This window comes from Culex quinquefasciatus, chromosome 3, assembly GCF_015732765.1.
Source record: "Culex quinquefasciatus strain JHB chromosome 3, VPISU_Cqui_1.0_pri_paternal, whole genome shotgun sequence".
NCBI classification, from domain to species: Eukaryota; Metazoa; Arthropoda; class Insecta; order Diptera; family Culicidae; genus Culex; species Culex quinquefasciatus.
This window is the reverse complement of record NC_051863.1, coordinates 171,120,618-171,144,358: the sequence shown is the minus strand read 5'-3', so window position 1 is coordinate 171,144,358 and position 23,741 is coordinate 171,120,618. Positions and strand designations below refer to the sequence as shown.

General features: G+C 37.0%; 1 protein-coding gene across 2 annotated transcripts in view; it reads right to left on the bottom strand.

The window, feature by feature from the left end:
* LOC6049148 (homeobox protein PKNOX1) overlaps positions 1 to 23,741 on the bottom strand; it is a 140,680-nt gene that overhangs the window by 37,474 nt on the left and 79,465 nt on the right. For both annotated transcript variants that reach the window (XM_038258588.1, XM_038258587.1), the window contains exon 4: positions 16,255 to 16,282. The gene's annotated coding sequence lies outside the window, so the exon portion shown is untranslated. The remainder of the gene's footprint in view (positions 1 to 16,254; positions 16,283 to 23,741) is intronic.

The following is a 23,741-nucleotide window of genomic DNA, read 5'->3' as shown; positions in this document are numbered from 1 at the left end:
TGGCTGAACCGATATTATCTGTTTTGTCTCATTCGATCCGGCTTGGGGTCCCATAAGACCCTATTGAATATTATGAAGTTTAGTAAAGTACTTCAAAAGTTATGCTAAAAAACGATTCTCACTGAAGCACGGAGATTGTTAAAAGGGTGGTTTTTGAAAGAAAACCCGTCATGTTATACATTTTTAGAAAGGTATTTAAAAGAGTCCAAAAAAAATGAAGGTCTGCCAACCTTATCAAAAGTTATAAGCACTTAAGTAATATTTATACACTTTTTAGAGGCCGATTCTCGTATATTTTGATAATTTTTTTGACCAGATCTGTCTTGCGACCCATCGTTGGATGGATAATCAAAATACCTATCCAAAGAGAACAAAAAATCTGACAACCCTATCAAAAGTTATGAACACTTAAGTGTTAATTTAACAGGTTTTTAGGAGGAATATGGAATTCTGACTAAATTTATTCACTATGTAAATGTGAGGAAGCCAGCAACCACCTAAAGGTGGATTCAGTAAAGGTTTTATGTGAGGAATTCAAGGATGTATGGATGTTGTAGGATTTATACCATTCTTTCAATTTGGTATTTAAAATCTTGAAGTTTGACAAAGATGCCTTCCGCACTCCTTATCATAAAATGCCCAAACAAAAAAATCTGAAATAATTGACTTCTGAAATCAAACTTTCTGGTACTAATCCACTAAAACCAAATGACTTTAAAAGTCGGTAAATATAACTTATGGGGGTATAACTCGAGACAGGGTTGCCAGATTTATGTTTTAGATTCGTTTGAAAAGAGTAGTTCTGTACGAAATCGATCTTTTTTTTTTAATTTTAATTTTTGTATTTTTTAATCCGGCTGAAACTTGTATGGTGCTTCTGGTATGCTCCAAGAAGCCATTTTGCATCATATAATTTTCCATGCAAATTTGGCAACTGTCCATATAAAAATGATGTATGAAAATTCAAAAATCATTTGAAGGTTTTTTTTAATCGATTTAGTGTTTTCATCAAAGTTGTAGGTATGGATAAGGACTACACTGAAAAAAATGATACACGAGGAAAAAAATTGGTGATTCCTAATTTAACTTTTTGTCACTAAAACTTGATTTGCAAAAAAACACTATTTTATTGTTTTTATTTTCTGATATGTTTTAGGGGACATCAAATGTCTACTTTTCAGAAATTTCCTAGTTGTGCAAAAAATCTTTGAACGAGTTATGAATTTTTAAATCAATACTGATTTTTTCAAAAAATCGAAATATTGGTCGCCAAAATATTGAATGTTTGGCCCTTTTTAAATGTAAGTCTTGATTTGAAAAATTTGAAAATATTGTTTCACGAATGTTTCATATTTTAACATTGTAAATTGAATCATTAGTTGCTGAAATATCGACGTTAGAAAATGGTGGGTTGTTTGGGTGAGACTTAGAAAACATCAATTTTACTGTTTTTAAACCTTTGCATGGCAATATCTCAGTAACTAAAGGTCGTATCAACAATGTTCAAAGAAGCAAAATATAGACAAAATTTTCAGCTTTTCAAAAATATTTATTTTTAATGGTGGGCAAACATGTTTACTAATTTAAAGAACTGCGACTATTTTCAAAAAAAAAAAAAAAATACCTGAAAATTGCTTTAACTTGAAAACGGTGCACTTTATCAAAATTTCCCTAAAGTACTTTTTAATTTCAAATTTGATTTCATATCGAAAAATAAAGTTGAATACATTTTGCGACCAATATTTGAATTTTTTGAAAAAATCAGTATTGATTTAAAAATTTATAACTCGGTAAAAGATTTTTGGGGGTCTCGTGGGTCTCGTGGCGCAGGGGTAGCGGCTTCGGCTGCCGATCCCGATGATGCTATGAGACGCGGGTTCGATTCCCGCCTTATCCACTGAGCTTCTATCGGATGGTGAAGTAAAACGTCGGTCCCGGTTTCTCCTGTCTCGTCAGAGGCGCTGGAGCAGAAATCCCACGTTAGAGGAAGGCCATGCCCCGGGGGGCGTAGTGCCAATAGTTTCGTTAAAAGATTTTTTGCACAACCTGAAAATTTCTGATAAGTTGGATTTTAATGTCCCTTAAAACATATGAAAAAATAAAAAAAATAAAAATAGTGTTTTTTGCAAATCAAGTTTTAATGACAAAAAGTTAAATAAAAAATCACAAAAAAAAAATTTACCATGCATCATTTTTTTTCAGTGTAGTCCATATCCATACGTAGAACTTTTCCGAAGACACCAAATCGATCAAAAAATACCTTCAAAAGATACAGATTTTTAAATTTGAACACATCATTTTTGTATGGACAGCTGCCAAATTTGTACCTAAATCTGAGAGAATTGCACAAATATCATTCGATAAGCCATTTATTGATCCGGACATAATTTTCATTCATTTAAGACTTCGAAAAAGTACACGAATATCACTTAAGTGGTCATAACTTGATGCAGTGTTGCCAGATCTTCTATGCGTTAGACTCGTTTGGAAGGTCTTTCGATAACCAATCCAAGGATATACGTAGGATGATTGATCCAGGCATAGTTTTCATACATTTACGAGAGATCTGTCTCTTTTTTTTACTATTCAAGAAACATATTTATCTGTCAGCATCTTTTTTTTTTTAATTTGAAAATCCGTCCACAGTGAGTTGGACTTTGCCTTTTTTCTCCAACGTGGAAGTTTAGGGGTTAAGCATGAGGAAAAAGTTTTTAATAAAATATTTTTTCCATCTACCGAAACCCCACCGTGTCGTTGTTGACATCAGCCCCTCTTTCGCTGGGGATCCCCTAGAAGCTAATACCGAAAGAAATGAGTTTAATTCTACCCCCAACTCCTCCCAGAAGCTGTTGGAAGCATGTATTTTGTTTCGGCTTCATTTCTCCGTTGTCTACGCTGCTGTCGAACCCAAAACTAAGAACCTTCTGAACCGGCTAAAGAACAGAAAAAAAATCCTGATTATATTTTGCAGAAAGCGTGTGTTTGGGAAAAACTTTCAATTTCACGGCGAACCCCCCAACCACCCCAGAAAGGTTCGGTATCGAAATTATGATGAGCCCCGAAGAAACAAACTAAGCCCAATTTTCCTGTGACTTTTCCCTCCTTCTTGGTGGAACGTTTGAATTTCGCACGCAAGAGTCGACTTCATATATTTTGCTATTGGAAGAGTTTTGGGAGTGGTGGTGGTGGGAGAAGGGCTTTTAATCTAAGGGTGGTGGTTGGATTTAATAAATTTCATGCTTTTGCCTGCTCAACCGATCCACCCCCGGCACTACTAATGCAATATTTGAAGATTTTTGCTACCAAATTATTCGGGCAGGGTCTGCGGGAAAAGCGTGGGAGGTGCTCCCATAATTGAACCGTGCGAATCATCAAAACTGAAGTTTCACTAATTGGATAATCGAAAAAAGCCGGTGACGTAATTGAATGTTTGTCCTGGAGAAGGAGAAATAATCTCATTTTTACGTAGAATTAAATGAATTTGAAACATTTTAAAGCTTGAAAATATAGTATCAACTGTGAGTTGCTAGATAATGTACAACCGACGTATTTTTGCGAGGTGGGACAACCTCATGAACACAATTTCGATAGGTTTGGTGCGAGGTGAGACGCTACGTATAAGCGAATATTATGACATTTTTGCCAGCCCGACGAACCCACACGAATACCAACCTAATGTCTAGTAGCGAGGTGAGACGCCCGCATAGGCTTGAACTTTTTCAAGGTGAGACGCCTGCACCATTAAGAATTCAAGTTTTGATTAGTAGTGGGTCGGCCACCTGAAAATAAACAATTTTTTGTCAGTCTCACGAGTCCGCGTGTACATAAACCCGGTGTTTTGCTGTGAGGTGGGACACCTGCCTCAGTACAAACTTGATGTCATGAGTTGGGACGCCGTTTGATGCCTTTGTCACGAGGTGTCTTTGTGCAAGTCCCAAGAGCCCAAATAAACATAAACTTGTTGTGAGGTGGGACGCCTTATTGAAGATGAAACTTAATGCCTTGCTGCGATGTAAAACGCTTCGCTTGAGTAACGTATAGATTCGGGGTGGTGGGACGCCCACCTAGCCACGAAATAGATATTTTGTAGCGAGGTGGGACAACCACATTAACACGAAATTTGTGACTGCTTATGACGTTTCATGATACCGCTGAGTGGGACGCCCGCAAAAATTAAATGATGTCCCACCTATCCACTTGAATACGAATTTTATAGCTTTGTAGGTTGGAAGGTGGGACGCCTGCATTATCTCAAAATCGATAGCTTCTGTTCGAAGTGGGACGCCCACTGAACTTTTGACGTTTTGCTAGCCCGACGAGCGCACTTGTACAAAAACATGCCTTGCGAAAAGGTGGGACGCCCGCATAAATACGAACCTAATAAATAGTTGCAAGGTGGGACATCCACCTTATCAAGCTGATTTTTAGATTTATGGTGGAATTTATTGTTGGAGGTGGGACACCCACATGTAAATTTATGCCAAACAATTGCGTGTCTCACCCAGTCGGCCTGGGTTTGATCCCAGAAGGTCCCGGTGGCAAATTTTGAGACGAGATTTGTCTGATCACGCCTTCCGTCGGACAGGGAAGTAAATGTTGGTCCCGGTCTAACCTAGTGGTAAGGTCGTTAGTTCAGTCCAGGTGTAGGAGTCGTCTCCCTGGGTCCTGCCTCGGTGGAGTCGCTGGTAGGCAGTTGGAATCTCAGTTCGAATCCCGGGGTGGATGGAAGCTAAGGTGTAAAAAGAGGTTTGCAATTGCCTCAACAATCAAGCCTTCGGACACCTAGTTTCGAGTAGGAATCTCGCAATCAAGAACGCCAAGGCAATGCTGTAGAGCGAATAATTTGATTTTGAATTGCGTGTCTCGATGTCTTGTTTGTTAGCAAGGTGGGACGCCGACGAAACTAAAGCTTGGTGTCTTTCCACTATGTGGAACGACCGGATAATTACAAAGCTAATAAATTGTTGCAAAGTGGGACATTAACTTCATTGCGAATTTTATTGAAAGGTGGGACGTCCCCAAGAATGTCATCTGTAGATATTTAGCTAACTTTTGCATGGTGAGACACCCGCATGAATACGAGCTTGATGTCCAAATGCTATGTGAGACGTTCTCGTGATTACAAACTTGATTTTTCAAAGCTAGAGATGAGACACTTCCAACGGACGTTATGCTTTGCGTTGGGTTGGGACGCCCACAGAAAACGAACCTTATTCGTTGAACACAAATCTGATTTCCTTTTTGAGCGGATGTCTTGTTGAGGTGGGACGCCCACAGAAAAACTTAATCGAAGTCTAGTTTTCGAGCTGGGACACCCACATGAATACGAGCTTGATTTCTTAGTTTGATGTGAGACACTCACCAAGTTACAAACTTGTAGACGTTGTAGAAAAACATTCAGGATGTTCAGGATTTATGTCTCGTTCTTGAGGTGGGACACCCCATGAATACAAACTTGAATACCAATTGCTATGTGAGACGCCCTAGTAAATTCGAGCATGATTTCCAATTTTTATGTGAGACGCTTGAAAATAGGAACTTGATACTTTGAAGTGTGGTAGGACGCCCACAGAAAATCGAAATTGATTCATTGACGCCCGCAACTTGATGTCCAATTGATATGTGAGACGCCATCGTAAATTCGGGCTCAATGTCTTAGTTCAAAGTGAAACGCCTAAAAAATACGAACCTGATGTTTTTCTGTGAGGTGGGACACCCATAGAAAAATTAACTTGATTGAGGTCTAGTTTTCGAGGTGGGACGCCCACATGAATACGAGCTTGATGTCCAAATGTTTTGTGAGACGCCCTTATGAATTCGAGCTTGATTTCTTAGTTTGATGTGAGACACTTACCAAGTTACGAACTTGATGATCTGTTGTGAGGTTTTCAAGGTGGGACACCCACATGTATACGAACTTGATATCCAATTGCTATGTGAGACGCTTACACAAATAGGAACTTCATGTTTTGTTGTGAGGTGAGACGCCCACAACAGAAATGAACTTGACTCATTGAACAAAACCTTGACGGCTAAGTTCCGAGGAAGATCGCCAGCATGAACAATAATTCATTGCGTGGTGGGACGTCCGCTTGAATTAAACTTGATACAAGGTGGGAAATCCACTTAAAATCATCCCTTTGTCATTATTTTGACAAACCTATTGTCTTGTTGTAAGGTGGGACGCCAACATGGACACGATATTGATGTTTTGTTACGAGGTGGGACAACCGCATGAACAAGGCTATTTGCAAAGCAAAAATAAACAAAGAGTTGAGATTGCTGAAACTATAAATAGTTCGCTCAGAAACTACCACTGAACCTTCAACGGCAAAGTTCACCGATTCCACAATCAAGTGCAGCTCATTTCCTTGTCCCGTAATTGCTTTCTCCAACTCAAAACAGCTGATAAGAGCTGCTAAGTTGACTTAACCTACCGCAAAGCGCGCGCTCATCATCTATCACAACTCTCATCAGGTAGCGCAGGGGAACAAACATTTCATCGACACACTACACGACACAGTAATTCCCACTAATTAAACGCCAATAAAAGATTTATAGCCCCAGGCGAGTGGCCGGTGGCGCGTCGATTTTACGATTTGCTTATAGCATTTTTATGGCTCGAACGCGAACCGCGGTGCCACTAAAGTGTTTGACGTGCAATTGAGAATTCAATCACAGCTGATTGTTTTGAGAAATTTTTTAGTGTTGAAGTTCTGCGGCACGTGTGGCTTGTAGAATTTAGATGCGATCGTAAAGATAGGGGAATGAAACTTTTACACCTTTTAAATTGGTAGTTTACATACATTTTCTAGTTGTTGAATACGAATTAGCAAGGTTACCTAGTAAAAAAATCGACTCAATCAACATCATCAGTTCGTTCGTAAAATGTAATTAGGCCATAGATTAATGATTCAAAACTCAATCAAGTGCCGAAAAAAGTCCTTTCAAGTCGAAATGAAGTCATTCTCGGCAGCCCAGAACCACTTAATCATCCATTTTTCGTACAAAAACCCCCAGCTCCAGAGCACACCGCAACACACGTGGCTTTTATATATAAACACGGATTGCGTGCGAGAAAATCGGTGCAAAATTTATGTTTTTAGTAGTGCCTCGGGAAAACTCGCCACACAAAAACATCTTTTGACGGTGGCAAGTAACTCTGTGTGTATTATGGCGAGCACATTCACCATATTTACCGACACTGCTGATGATGATGAAGTGGTGCGCGCGAAAGGGAGTACCAACAAAAAACACGTAAACCAGCCCAAGCCAAAAGGTTATAATTTACACCTTTCTTGTGAGCTGCCGCCACTACAACTCTCGCTCCTTCAAAACGGCAGCAATCACCATAATTTCACACCCTCCGGGTGGCTATTGATTTAAATAAATAATCATTATGTCCCGGTTCGGAGCAGGAGGCACACTACAAACCCAGGAGAGAGGATGGTATCATCACACCGTCTTCGTCTCGGCTGTTGGCATGAATCAAATTGATAGCTATTAAATTAACTATCACCATTATCATTAGCTTGATGTGCGTCCCTACATGGCTTCTCATGTTTTATGACCCGAAGGGCGGCCGGCCAGGTAAAACTTGTGGCGGTACTTTGTGTTGGTGCGAAGATAGTCGGGGCACTTGTCGTTGTTTAGGGAGGGCCCTAATTGGCATAAATCAACAGGAAACAGTCAGGGTTTCAAGAAGATACCTTCGGTGGTAACTTTTTTTTTTCTAAGCGGTATGAAGCATGTACATTGAAAAGTGACTTTTTGTGTTCTCAGTTTGTTTGATCATCAGTCTTAGACGTTCATCAAACTTTAAAACATCTTATACATACTAGAGTATCACAAAAATGACTTTTTGGTGGGTATTCAGGGGTTTGTTCCGGTGGACATACTGAGTTAAAATCCCAAATATGAGCTTGATTGGACGTTACAGGAGCTGGCGCTTTGCATTTGAATTTTAAGTGGGATTTAAACCGTAAAAAAGATTTTTTGAAAAATCTCCATTTTTGAGGCATTTTGGCCACTGAAGCGTTTAATTTCAACATCACTGGCGTGTAGGCCAGATCCTTGCGCATCTTTTGCTATTTATAACATTGAAGTTTGGAGCACCCTGATGCTGGCACCGATTTTTCGAAAAAAAATGCCAAACTTTGAAGGTTTGTACACCCAACTGGCAGTCGCATGATTGTGATGCATGGCGGCATGAAAGTATATCAGAATCTGCATGAAAACTGCATGAAAACTGCATTTTTTGCGATATAGGGGTATGACATTTTTGCCCGTTACCGACAATTATCGACATTACCGACGGCTTTTTGGTTGCATTTCAAAAAAAAAAACCCTTAATAGAACGAGGATTGAACCACTAACTTCATGGTTATTGATCCGACACGCTACCACCGCGCCATAGGGACGTGGCGTTACATCGTGCTGCCACCTGGTTTTTTTAAGCGCAAGAGTGGAAAAGTGCTGAGTCATCGTCTAAAAATAGACAGCGTCCTATCTCACCCAGCAAAATGAAGTCGATAAAGTAGTCGGTTTCGATGAGAAAAAGTGGAAAACGTGGTCTAAAAATAGCGACGCCATCCCCCTATGGACGCTTGATGAAAAGTAAGTGAAAGAGCACCAACATATGCTTCTCTTTGGAGTGTTGCTCGGAGACGGGCTAGCGTTATATGTGTTGGTGAGAACTGCAGATCGCTGAAATGTTTACACGCGGGCAAAAATGATCTAGTGGCTTGCTGCAAAAAATGTTATAAAATATGACATTTGCTGCAACAAATCCACTGTTGCAGATTTTGAGATATATTTTTCCTTTGGGTGTACCGAGCTTCAGGGTGCTCCAAACTTCAATGTCATATAGTTTTTTTTGAAATGCAACCAAAAAGCCGTCGGTAATGTCGATAATTGTCGGTAACGGGCAAAAATGTCATACCCCTATATCGCAAAAAATGCATGAGGACAGTTTTCATGCAGATTCTGATATACTTTCATGCCGCCATGCATCACAATCATGCGACTGCCAGTTGGGTGTGCCCACCGGAACAAACCCCTGAATGCCCGCCAAAAGAAATTTTTTGTAACACTCTAATGCATACCTTATCTTTGAAAAAATAAAATTGAAAATTTGAGATCGAGATCGATCAAATCTTATTATCTGTGTATTATCGTATAGCCTAAATATGAGCAGATTAAAAAAATATATATTGAAAACAAGGAAATTAATTGTATTTTATAGAAAGGACTAATTTTGGCTTGTAAGCAACAGAACTTAAAAAACTTATATATTGAAGGAATTCAAAAAATTCAAGAAATTTAAATAACTTTATGAAATTTAAGAAATTCAAAATTTCCAAGAAGTTAAGAAATTTGATAAATTTAAATATTTTCACAAGATACAAATAATTCATAAAACCTTATAAAATTCAAAAAAATTAAAAAACCTACTTTCAAAATTTGAAAGAGGTGAATTTTTGTTTGTAAATTCGGAAAATTATGACAATTTTATAAAATAAAAAAAATCAGACCACCCAGGTTTTTTGTGGTCTCTTTTTCAAGTTTCTGCTTAATAAAATTTAAGAAATTAAAATGAAACATTTATAAATATTCTAGATATCCAAGAAATTCAGGAAATTTCAACAAAAAGTAATTCTTGCTAAGGTGACAAGAAACATTAGAAACTAATCCCGTTTTAAAGAAAATAATCTTGTTTCTTAAAAAAATGTGAGTTATTAAGATTATAAAGCTTATCACATTTTTTTTGAGGAATAGAAAATAAATAAAAAATTAGGATTTTAATTAAGTCCAAGATTTTTAGGAAGCAACGAAGTATAATTTGAAAAATACAAGAAATAAAAAAAATAATTTGATGAAATTCAATTGATTCTATTAAGTTTAACAAGTTTGAGAAATCGAGAAATTCAAAGAAAAATATAGAATAAAAAAAACCATAGAAATTCCAGACATTAAAAAATCAATAAAATTAAGAAACTTAAATGATTTAACAAAATTTATAATAAATGCAAAATTTATCAAATTAAATTAAAATTAGCAAATGTTTTTGAACATGGATTTTACAATTTTTAATGATTTTGTGTGTGTTTATGAACAAACAATGCTCCAGTTATGTTTTAAACTTTATTTTTCAAATATTTCTGTGAAATTTTTCTTTTTGATATTTAAAATATGAATATTTTTCTTCCAAAATTTGTGGAGGGGGAACACAATGCATGGGCTGCCCCTCTCGCATAATTTTGAGGGGGGCAAAAAGTACCGTGCCCCCCCAGAGTCGGCGCTCCTGTTTTGAAGTATATTTTTAGGGTAAATCGGAAAATTTCAAAAATGTGTTGTTTTCTAACATTGAAAATCTGACGAGTGGCTGCTGAGTTTTTTTTTTTAATTTATTCTGCAAGGCTGTATCTCAGCAACTAGTGCGTCCATCCCAGGATTACCCGGACACAATTCTTTTGAATTCCCGAATCTCTGAAGAAATTGTTTTGTCCGGGTTTTGATTGAAAAACATACATATTTGAGTCCTAAAATACGGATTTGGTTGTAGATAAAGTGGAACAGTTGAATACTACGTAATTGATAGGATTTTTAAAGCCAAACAATGCTCAAGTCTTTGAATATTTTTCATGTAATTTATACGTATATAAATGTTAATTAAATCGTAATAATTTGTGATATTTTATAGGTACATATATAGGTACCAGAATCTGGGGCGAATAAAGAAATAAGTTATATTTGTTGTAGTGACCGGGAAAATTGGCTGCCCTATCAGCAACTAATTTTCTGATTTTTTTAATTCAAAAAACAAAAGTTATAGAGAATTTTCTCAGCTATTCGCAAAGGATATTATCAGAAACAGGCAAAGATGGACACTATTTTATTCCATGTACCCATTTAACTGAATAGAAAAAACTCTGAAAAGATAAAAAAAAACGCCCATCTTGAAAACCATTTGAAGAAACACAGCAAAAAATCCGATGGTAAAATCGCATGCACATCTCCATTGTGAACAAAAGCATGTAATATTGTATGAGATAACATGTACACAAAAAGCATGTACTGAAGAAAAAAAAAACAGGCCTGCTCACCCCAAAAAATAAGATCATTCCGGTGAGAGTCCTATTAAGATTACCACGTTCGCGCCCTAACCCTCTCGGCTATCTCGCCGCTATTTTTATACACCCAAACGGCGGTCGCATGATTTTGATGCATGGCGGCATGAAAGTATATCAGAATCTGCATGAAAACTGTCCTCATGCATTTTTTGCGATATAGGGGTATGACATTTTTGCCCGTTACCGACAATTATCGACATTACCGACGGCTTCTTGGTTGTATTTCACAAAAAAAAACCTTAACAGAACGAGGATTGAACTACCAACTTCTTGGTTATTAATCCGACACGCTACCACCGCGATTGATGAAAAGGGAGTGAAAGAGCACCAACATATTTTTCTCTTTGGATTGTTGCTCGGGGACCGGCCAGCTGTATTTGTTAGAGCAACACAGCTTTATATGTGTTGGTGAGAACTGCAGATCGCTGAAATATTTACACGCGGGCAAAAATGATCTAGGGGCTTGCTGCAAAAAATGTTATAAAATGTGACATTTTCTGCAGCAAATCCACTGTTGCAGATTTTGAGATATATTTTTCCTTTGGGTGTGTGAACAAAACATAAGTGGAAATGAACAATTTCAAGCATTCAAGTTTATTAGTTGATCAATGAGGTTAAAATGTTCAAATATGCGCAAATCAATGAGGAAAACCTGCATCACTTCATGAAAGTTAAAAAATGAATGATATTTCTAATATTCCAGACATCACTGCTTTCTCATATTTCAGCCACATTCTTAACCAAACCAATATTTATGTAAAACCAAAAAACCTTGTACGATATACAGGCCAACAGCAGCAGCAGCAAGTGTTGTTCGCCAAAACACCAAAAGATCTCTTCGAACCAAAAGTTCCATCAACTTTTTCCTGTGAAGGTTCAAACCGCGCGCTCTAACACACACACACATCACCCCGGAGAAACTCAGCTCACAGCTCAACGTGGAGAAGGTACATATTTTCTATATTAAAGGTAACATTTGCGTTTTATTGCAGTTTTCGCTCGCTTTTACATCTCGCGCGCAGCAGCTTTTCCCCCTTTTTTCCGATGTGTTTTTCCCTTGGAACATGGGAAAACTCCGAAAAAGTCGAGCAAAAAAAGAAGAACCTTTCTCAGCAGTTTGTAACACGAGGACACGTTATGCTGATCCTGAGCTACACTATCTATTGTTTCGTGTCTTCTTGAGGTTTTCAACGGCCAGAGCCACGACTGACTAAGCAAAAGCAGAGTGGCTTCATCATCGTCAGAGGGAGGGCGACAGCAGCGTGTCAGAAGATGTGAGTAGCATTAGTAAACGTGAGTTCTCTTTCGCAAAAATCAACACAAACTGTAACAAACTAAGGCGGTCTCGGTCTTCATATGTTCTGCTTAAAGAATTTTAGAATATTGGATTTATGATTTTAGGTATAACAATCATGTATTTTCTAAATTTTAAGTTTTATTTCAGCTTTATCAAAATTTTATAAATTTCAAATTGTGTAATGTTTTCTAAATAACTTTGAGTAAATGATAAAAACAACTACTTTTGTTGTTGTATTCAATATCTCGAATTCAACTCAAAAAATAGAGTGTGTGTGTGTGTGTGTGTGTGTGTGATCCTGATGCGTTCCAGCTCATCTCAACTCTTCCAATTTAAAACTAGCAGATGGGGGACAAAATTTCCCTTTGCCCTCTCCCCACGAGGGACTAGTTTATGCTAGCTTTCCCTTTCCTTTCTTTTTTTTGCATTTTGGAATTCAATCGTTGTCGTCGAAAGGACACACTATAGAATCTACTTGCTCGTGCTCTGTTATCATGTCTCGTGTGTCCTTTTCTCCCTCGCCACCGATGATAGCAGAAACAAAAATGGCGCCTTCTTTGGACGCTGTGGCGTCAAAAGTGTTTTGAAAGAAACGCTCGTGTCTCTTATCAGGGTTTGTTTTTCAACTTACAAAGACCGGCAGGGAAAGCATAGTGAAAGTAAAACGGAGATGATTGGAAGTTTTGGGTTTTCTTAAAGTTGGAACAGTCTTTAAAGTTTCGTACGTTGTAAATCCACACAAACTCTCAAAACACTTGATTTAAACAACATAAAAAAAACTAGATTAAAAACATTTTCAAAATTCAAACGAAAAATAAAAGTCATGCTAGTGCTTGAGCATTCTTCTACTTTGTTTACATTTTCTACTGGGAGCATTCGGAATCTCTGTTACGCATTCTATAATTTCATTCTCCATGGAAAACCTTATTTATCAATTACAAATACCAACAAAGAAAAACAACTTACAATGTCTTATGCAAGAATCCGTTTTGAACAAGTTTAAAAACTCAAACAAATCACTTTTATAACACGCACAAAACAAACGGTTGCAGCTCAGCACTAGCAAATATTGACAGGCAGCCGGGCACTTAACTGGGTCCAATAATTAGCTGATGAGGTTACTCGTGCGGAGCTTATCGTCGGGCTTATCGCGCCGCACCGAGAATGTCGTGGAAGTATTTTTATTGGACGGCATTACCATAGACAAACAGATGTTCACAATGCCAACAGGAAAAATAACTTATATTTTCCTAAAAACTGATCGATATGGCGACGAGGACATGTTCTTCATCATTATTATGAAGGTTGGATAAATAAAACTTCACTTGGCCTCTTGATGTCAAAGAAAATTTTAAGATTTTGTTAAGATAATGTTTTTGTGGGTTAATTTTGGGATAAAAACATTAAACAAATATTGGAATTGACCATAAGAATAAATCAATGTGTTGAGGAAAATTCAAGTAATATTATGCATTTTTACAAAGTAAATCAGTTTTTTAAATGCAAAATTTAATTAAATTAGGCCCTTATATACCGCAATATTTAGAAGAAAAAAACAAAACGCAGAAATAACATCCCCATGGTTTATATTTAAATATTTAGGATGTTTTTTTTTGCGAAGCCTGGTGTAATTTTACTTTGGGTCCTTGCTTTAGTTCTGTTAGGTTGATCATTTCACGATTAGGACTTTACACTAAACACTTTCTTAATAAACCATATAAAAATAAAATTATCTTATTACACAATTTTACCAGAACAAAAACACCAGCAAAAACCTTTAACATTGCAAAAAGTATTTATTGTATTTTAACTAGGGCGTCCAATTTTCACGGATTTTGAATTTCCTGCGAAAAAGGATAAAATATTTTTGAAATCCCGGGAATTCTCGGGATTCCGAAAAATTTTTGAAACAGTCATAACATCTATGTTTTCAATATATTGAGCATAAAATCATAGAATTAGCTCAAAAATATTAATTGGTGATAATCTACACTTCAATCCACAGAAGGGCTGCAGTTTTTAGATATTAACATTGAAAAATGTTTTTATTTATCTGTGTTGTGCTTTGGATTATAAATTAACCACAACATTAAAAACATTGTGATTCAAATTGAATAAAAATAATGATATATGAAATTTTGTTTTCATAATCATAAATATACGTAAATATAACAACCACGCTTTTAAAAATATATTAAATTAACCCTCTACTGCCCAAAATTTTTTTTTCTCTATTATTTTTCATTTTTCCCATGTTCAGGAGGGCATTTTGACCAACTTTTGTTATACGAAAAACTTTACTTCTCTTGTTTTATGTTTTTCTTGTTTCATTTTTAGTATTGTGCTTTGCATTTATCTTGTTTTTGGTACTATTTAGCCTATTCTACCACCTCCTACCATTACATATTGCCTTTCTATTTTTTTCATGTTTTGAAAGTAACTTATTAAATTTTTTGCTTGTTTTTCAAATTTTCTGCTCTAGAATGGCACCAGTATCATTTAAATTGTAAAACAAAATGAATAGAGGCATAGTTTGGGACACTACAAAAATTACTGCATACTTCTTTTTACTTAAAATATAGGAAATGTTAGTACAAAACACAGTCAAAGTTAACCTCTAAAAAAATGTCAATTCTTAAAACATTGGCAAAGTCACATAAAACAAGTCAAACAACCCTAAAATTTTCTAAAGTTTCAAGAGTTCTTTTTTCCAATGCTTTTAAACATCAAAAATTGGATGAAAAATGGATTTTTAGCGATTTTTTTTAGATCGAAGCCTGATAAAGGCGGAATTGGGTTGTAGAGGGTTAAATAGAAAATATTTAAAGCGCTAGGCATTTTGTAAACTAAAATTTTAACAATTTTCCCTAATTAACCAAATGAAAGCTGATATATGCCGAATAAAAATTATAATGTTTTCCAATTTCAGAATAAAATTTGATATTGTTTTTCAATTTTGAGAATTCCGGGACAAATTATTTAAAAAAATCCCGGGATTCGGAAATTCCCGGTTTTGGGAAAATCCCGGTTTTTTGTCCCGGGAATTCCCGCGATGGACGTACTAATTTTATATAAGATATTCCAAGCTATTAAACCATTTTTTTATGCTCCGATATAATTCCATGAAATTTGCTGCTTCGAAATTATGGCATTGAGACTGCTTGTTTCATTTTTTTTATACTGTACCTTAATTTTAAAATTAGTTTGTATTTTAATTATTTTCTCTATCTCGACAATGGGCCTGCAAGACTGAATATAAAATGTTATTTGTGATAGCTTAATTTTAGATTGTTTTTTTTTCAAATGGAAGAAGTCTGCTTGCACAATTTTAATTTTAACACTCAAATTTTATCCAATTTGATCAACTCCGTAATAAGTGATAGAAAAATACTTATCAAATCTCGTTTTTTTGCAGGGTTGGAAGGACTTAAAAAATGTAATTTGTGTTACTTAAATTATTATTTTTTAAGCTAACGCGCAGAAAAAAAATATGCTTTTTTACCTTTCGAGAAATTTTTTTTCTTCTTATCTGAGTAATTTCTAAACGAGTGGCTACCAACTAATTCAACCAAACTGATAAGCTGCGATTTGGTTTTCAGTGCGATGATGAAATTCTCTGATTTCTCGAGACAGAATGGTGCAGTTTGGGCGCGATATCGCCAAAATTGATTCAATCAAATGGGTGGGATTCCCTAAGAGAATCGATTTGTCATTGTTTGGACATGTTATCGATTCGAATTTGGCAATGGATGATTGAGTTTCTAAAAATGGTGACGAATTTTAACATGTGTTAGTTTCTGTATTTGCTTTCAAGTTGTTACTTACCAAAATACTTATGTTGAGTTGTTTTTATCTGTAAATAAAAAAACACGAGCGTTATTAAAAATTTGATAATCTTGCTGAGAAAATATTGCATTTTTTCTTTATTATTTAGCAAATCATCATTCTTTAACGACCTTTCTCGTTAGCTCATCATCTTCCTCGGCAAACAAAAATATTTCATCCGGAAGTCAACGACATCGTTATGGTTCTGGAACCAGTTCTTTTTTTTCCTTTTGCATTACACCATCTCAAAAGAAACCTCCGGTTGGACAGGTTCCAAAAGCGCGATTCTCAGAAAAGTGCACCGCATTAAATATTCCAACTCTTTTACCCCGCGCGCTAGCAGCACTTTTCAACAAATTATAATTTCTCCATTAACTTAACTCGGCTATAAAGATCGATATTTATTTATTGTATTGTGGCGGTGCAATTAAGGAAATCCATTTTCCGCTCCCCCTCCCTTCCCCAGGAGATTATCCCGAAAATGTCGCTTCGGGAGGCAAAATTGGACTCGATTAAAATTCGATTTAATCGCCGTTTTATGATGGCCGCGGCTGCAAATGAAGTCCCTGTCGCGAGCGAAGACTCTGGAAAAAAAGCGCAACAACTTTGCTTCAAATTTCGAGGAGAAAAAAAAAGAGAGGAGAAAATCCTTGGCCGTTAAAATGAGTCGACGATTTAATGGATGGATAAAAGAGAGAGAGAGAGAAAAGCAATGGAAAAGAAAGAGCAAGTCGATGGGGCAATAACAGTAATAGCACAATAATATCGGAATGAGTTATGATTTTTCATTTTACAATAATATCATAAATTTTGCACGACTTCTGTAAGCAAGAAAAACGGAGAAAACGAAAAAAAAAAGAAAACAAAGTTGCATACAAAAATAAAAATAAACGAGAAAGAGATAGCGAGTTGATGAGTCGGAATGAATGGGCGGACAGGGTGATGAGAGGAGGATGATGAGTGTCGGGAGTGAAGTGAGGAGAGAGAAAAGATGGATGAGTGGCAAATAAAGTGCCAATTGTGACGATGCGAATCGTCGCGACTCGCTTTCTATTGCTAGCGCCACGATGATGGGTCTGGTGTGTCAATATTTTGTCATTCGAGTGCACTGAAGGTTGCAAGTTTTGATACTTTGCAGTCAGCAAAACTGGGACCTCTACCCTATGTTAGAAAGTTGGGCCATTTGTCGAAACATTTGAGTCTTTAACATCTATTTACTCTTTTATGTTGGAGTCCACAATACATTGCCTTTTTCAGTTAATTTTCAAAGCGTACACGTTAAAACATAATCATTGTCCTTCACAGAGTAAAGATATCATTTTTAAAAATAGTTTACGACACATTATTTTCTTCAGACATTTTTTTCAATTCCTTCATCGAACAAATTTGAAATATTTTTTATTGATTAGTAACTTACTTTAACAGAAAATGTCAACATTTCACGAGGGATTTACTAAAATTTGGCAAAAGGTTAGAAAAAAATAAAGGCCGTGTAGTGAATTGAAATTCACGTAAAAAATCAGATTATTAAAAATTTACCGTAAAATTGATGCTTGATAACGGCGTTATCTTTTTGTCTGTGGTAGAACCTTTTGAAATCTTGGATTTTGTGGAAGATTCCATGACTATTTCCTTTTGAAGCTTTTAAATCCATTATGTGGCTATTACAACTTTGATACAATCTAAACAAGATTTAAAGATCTCTTCAACCATTGCCGCGCCTCAGTAGGCACTGACTTTGCATACTTGATGAATCAGGCATGCTCAAAGCCTGCTACCGTAACGAATCAATCCCGCTTCCAAAATCATCCAGCCTTCTATGTTCTTCCCAAGAGGCGACTCCACGACTTACAACACCACCAAGAACTCCTCCATCCCCACCACAAACCCAACAAAACCCAAATGCTCTTGAAGAACTTTTTTTTTCTTTCTTTCTGGAAATCTCTTTATGTCTTTGGTGCATTTTTAATGTGCCCATGGTGGCGTCGTCGTCCTCGTCTACGGCGCGGTCTTCAGCGCCTGCAAAACCCCTCGAAACCAACCATCGAAGAAGGCGGTGGATGGCGTTGAAGCGCGATTTCAAAAAACTATTAACGATAGTAAACATGCTGAACACGTTTTACATGCGGATTTCGTCACTTCTTCCACCGAGTCCCGCCTTCCGCTGGTTCAGGTCTTCGACGATGACAACGGCGTCGTCGTCGTATTTACTACACTCTGGGATGGTTCTTCCTCATCCAACCAACGGTACGTGGCTGGAAAGTCTTCGAAAAATGAAAACTTGAAAACTTCGACGACACACGCGACGACAAGGTGAGGGAAAACTCAAGTGATGCGTGGATAATCCGTTATTTACAAGAACACAAGTACGGCGCGTCCGGAACTTTCGTCTACGAAGAAGTGGGGGTCTTTGGGAGACTTTACCGTGAGAGACTTGAAGAGTTTTAGGAAAAATAAACAGAGGCGTCATGCTGGTTTGATGGGTTTTACAGGAGGAACTCGTTGAGACACCTTATTTTTATAAATTAAATTTAAAATGTTCGCTTCATTTTGAATTATCTAAAATATGAAAATTTTCCAAAAAAAAGTAACTCAAAAATGTATTTTTTTTTTGTGAATTTCGGCTCGTAACGAGTTACCACTCATCGTTCCGTCGTCCCCATTTGCCCATCGATGATTAGTTTGTTTAAAATATTCACTTAATTTAAAATCAATAATGTGTGTACCATCGCGCAAGTAGGATTTGGCGACGAAGCAGACGGAATAGAGTTGCTCAACCGATACTTGTAATAAGGCAGTCGGAGTTGCTAATGACCGCAAACGAGCAGGTATCCAACCCCATTAGTCAGGTCCAAGTAGCTCTCGCGTCTAGTGAGAGCAAAGATGGAAAAATGTTTAGCCCACTCATTATCGCAGCCAGAAGCGCCATCCACGTCGTATAGTAGGCGCTGCTGTGTCGAGAAGGTGACGAAGTGACGCGATTTGTTTACAAACACTTAAATAACCGTGGGATAAGGCTTTTGAAAGAGGGATAAACAGATTTGTTTTGGGAGAAGTTTAGGGAGTGTCTTTAAATTTATAAACAATGTTTTTTCATGCATCGTTAAATTTTACTGAGCATAAATGAAAAAGTTCCGCCTGCTAAATGCAAGGATCCATTAATGATGTCTCGTAATCCTAAAAAAATCTAAATCATTCGTTCTACAGCATTTCCTTGGCGTTCTCTATTGCAAGATTCCTACTCGAAACTAGGTGTCCGAAGGCTTGATTGTTGAGGCAATTGCAAACCTCTTTTTACACCTAAGCTTCCATCCACCCTGGGATTCGAACTGACGACCTTTGGATTGTTAGACAAACTGCCTACAGGCGACTCCACCGAGACAGGATCCAGTAGAAAAGTAGAGCTTTCTCATTTTTATAATTAGAACTTGGGGTAGATGATTTTAATTGTTTCATTAGGTGTAATGACAAAATCGTTTTTCCAATACAAAGTTTGTGTAAAGCCACTCAATTTTGTATGAAAAATCTTTTTTTTTTGGATCTTGATATTTAAAAAAATCTTATTTCAAATCCATTTGAAAAGAGCATAAATAAAAAAAAAGTTCTCCGATCGGGCTCAATATTTTTGGGGGAATAGATAATAGACCCGTATTTGTTTGGCCATTAGGGTGACCAACGCTAGACTGCCCATAATTAAAAATTCTGCTATTATGCCAAATCAAGTATTCCGAGAAAAACGCGTTTTAGTGTTTGTGACAAAATCTCCGTCAAGGCAATTTCCCATAAGAGTGGCATATTAGCCGTTTGGTTTTTCGCATCGGCAGCCGAGTCTAAGCACTATTTCAGTAAAATTCAAGTTCCAGAAGATGCGTTGGAACATCCTCTATCACCTGGTGCTAATATCTCGTTTTTGCCAAAAGTGGATCAAAAAAAATCAAACCATCCACATTAACGACCCCCGGGTCTTTTGTGGTCTCTATTGCAAGTTTCTGCTCGAACCTAGGAGTCCGAAGGCTTGAATGGGGAGAGCACCCAAACCTCTTTCTACTCCAAGGAACCTTCCACCCCAGTGTTTGAACTGACGACCTTTGGATTGTGAGTCCAACCGCCGCCAGCGATTCCACCGGAGTAGGCTTGGTTTGGTGTGTTGTTTGTACTTATGGCATGGAGACGACTCCTACACCTGGAATGACTTAACGGCCTAACAACCAAGGCCGGGACCGACATTTTACTTCCTCATCCGATGGAAGGTTGCAGCAGATGGGAATCGAACCCAGAATCATCCGCTTACAAAGCGGACAACGTAACCATTCGGCCACGCACTGCCACTGCCAAAAGTGGATATTAGCCGTTTTTTCAATGGTGGGCAGTTGAGTGGTCCCAAAAATGGCAATTTTTTTCATTTTCGCAAAAACCACTTTTTCAGAAATCATTACTTCGCGCCATTTCAACTGATTTAGCTGTCTTGGACGCAAATGAAAGGATGTATTTTCATGAAAAAATAATTTGAGAACCGACAAAAGATGCTCAAAATGACATCCGTTTAGGTTTATTGAAAGTTATACATTGTGGGAATTCTCTGAAGATATTATTATTTCAAACAATTAGAGACGGCACCATATAATCCAGAATATTTCGTTTTTTTTTAATATTGCCACACACGGTTGGCTGGAACGAACTTATTATTGAATTCAAATGTGCCTAAAATATTTTGATAGGGAAAGTTAGTTAAAGATGTTTCCTTTCAAAATTTGTAACTTCCAAAATATTCTATGCAGGGATTTTTAAATGCCGTCCATTTTAAGATTTTTTTGAATTTTATAATAAAAAAATTAAGAATAATTTATTTTTTATGACTTGCTCAAAAATTTGTTTTGTATTCCCAATTCCCAATGTTTAGAGAAACCACTTTGCATTAATTTCCCAAAATACGTAATTTTCGTTTTTTTGGGTACCAAAACAAACATATTTTGCGCCTGAGTTTTCGATGGGACAAAGTCTGCTAACGGAGTTATGATTTTTTGAAAGGCATGTGGGAAAGTGGGGAAAAATCTAATTTTTAAAAAATATGTATTTTGAGAGTTCTACTTTTTGTAACAAAAAACACAAATAAAAAATCGGGGATGTTTTCCTTGTAATATTTTCTTTCTGAAAAGTCTTTATCATAACCGAATACACCAAATCGATCAGCAAATCCCTCAAGATACAAATATTTTTATATGTTTTAAGGGACCAAAAACCATAACTATTAAGCCATAGAGAAGTATTTTTTGCCGCCGAGCTATAAATATTTGAAAAAATAGTAATTATTGGAAAAAAAACGAAATTACATTTTGTTACTTCTAACAACATTTTGTTAACCTAATTTTTTTATGTAAATTTGGATTTGCAATCGAAAAGTACTCAACAGATTTTTTGATAAAGTGCCTCGTTTTCAAGATATAGCCACCGAATGTTTGATTTCAGTGAAATATTTGAAGTTTTTCGTTTTTTAAAAAGAGTGACCAAGAGTGACCATTTCTGAAAATATTTTATTGAAAAATTCTGAAAAATTGCTATAAAATTGTCTAAGAGGCATTGGAGATTGGACTTCTGGTTGCTAAAATGTGTTCATTATTAAAAATTTATTAATTTAATTAATTAATTAATTAATTGGGTGTATTACCCAAAACTGGGCAGCACTAGTCCGAGAGAATAATGGCCTCGAGACGAGAGAATAGTGGTACCATTTACGGACTCAGAGAACATAGCTCGAGATGGGCGAAAGAATTATTCTCTCGAGGTTCATTTGCAAAAAAAGTTCAAAACTAAAAATCAAAAGTGTCGACTTCGGGAACCGAACCAGAGACCTTTGACAGACTAACTCAATGACTTAACTGCCTCGGTCACCACAGCTTGGTGACTAAGGAGCGGTCAGATGTCGATGTATGACTTGTTGGAGATTTATTGTATCAATTAACGAATGAACTCATTTTTTATGGTGGTGTGAGTTGGTAGCATTATTCTCTCGATTTTGGCGCTGAGCTCTCAATAAATGTTGAGGGAACGATTCTCTCGGCTCGGAATTTTGGGTGTAACAACCCTAAACCGTGTTGGCTGGTTGGAGCTGGCTTCCGCGGTTACGCGCACGCCACCGCACCATTTGTTGGTTGTTTATGAAGCTGCGAGACAAAAGCAAACAGTCAACAAATTGATTGGTTTGTTAGCACACACACCGGTCGCCGTGGATCCGTGATGGATAACGGCCAAATCAAACAGTTAACGGGGTGGCACGGCAAACACAAAATTTGCCCATTAAGTAATGGGGGATGGCGTTTTTGGAGGTTGTTTTGGTTTGTATTTGTCAAAATAATTAGTTTTGACGCTATTTGTTATAAATTTTCATGAGTTCATGAGTTCATCACTTGCCAAAGGCAACGCTCTCATTAAGTGATTATTTTCGAGCATCACTCATCGTTCGCAACTTCTTAATCACGTGTTCCAAAACTCAACGGAGAGGAAAATCCGTCGCGTCGGGACACCATCAATGAGATGCACTTTCCGTCCAAAGAAGCTGATCCTCCAAGACTGAACATCAACCCTGGGAACTCGTACATATCGCTGGAAGGACACGCCACTGATGACGACAAGGTCCTTGCGTCCTGCTCTATGAACCACGTCGTCGGCGTCGTCGTCATCCCCATAAGACTATGTGAGCCAATTTCGAAGGGAGATTTCTCTGGTGATGCTGCTTCGTTTGCTGCTGCTGGAAGGACTTTAATAGCCTCATGCTGATGACGAGCGGAATATGATAATTTAATGGAATTTATCTACATTTTTGCACATTTTGTCCCCCTTTTTTCTGCCGAGGGGAGGTCGCCAATCATCGTCATCAGCAGGCTAGACTGAGTGAGGAGTAGTTTTTGCTAAATGTCTGGCATGACTTTAAGCTTTAGGAGATTTAAGAAAATTTGAGATTTTGTCTTTAACTTGATTCAAATTTATTTAAAATAAATGAGGTTTTGATTTCTGATATGCTTATGCTTAAATGAAGGAAATTAATTCAGCATCATGCAAAAGAAACTAAGAACTTGTCATTTGTGTCATCAATAAAAAAAAATAATCCAAATCTCGTTTCTCTGCATAAATTTCCAAATCCTCTGCCAAGCCCAATCGAATTCCCCTGCCATTATTGTTTGAGCAAAAATTCAAAGTTTTCGGTCATCATGCTTCACCTAGCAAAACATTCACAAAATGTTCATCTCGGAAGGGAACAAAAAAAACAACAACCAAAACACACAATCCAAACAACGCATTCACACTCACTCTGTCCCAAAACATTCCAATTTGGCAAAACATTCCAAACGGAAAAGAGGCGAGATTTCCTTTCGTCGCCGTCGTTCTCGGGAAATAGTGTCAGAATATATGTCCTTCTACAAACGTACACTATAAAAAAATATTTAAAAATTATCCGACTTTTAAGGCAATTTTTTAGGAACTTATAAGGA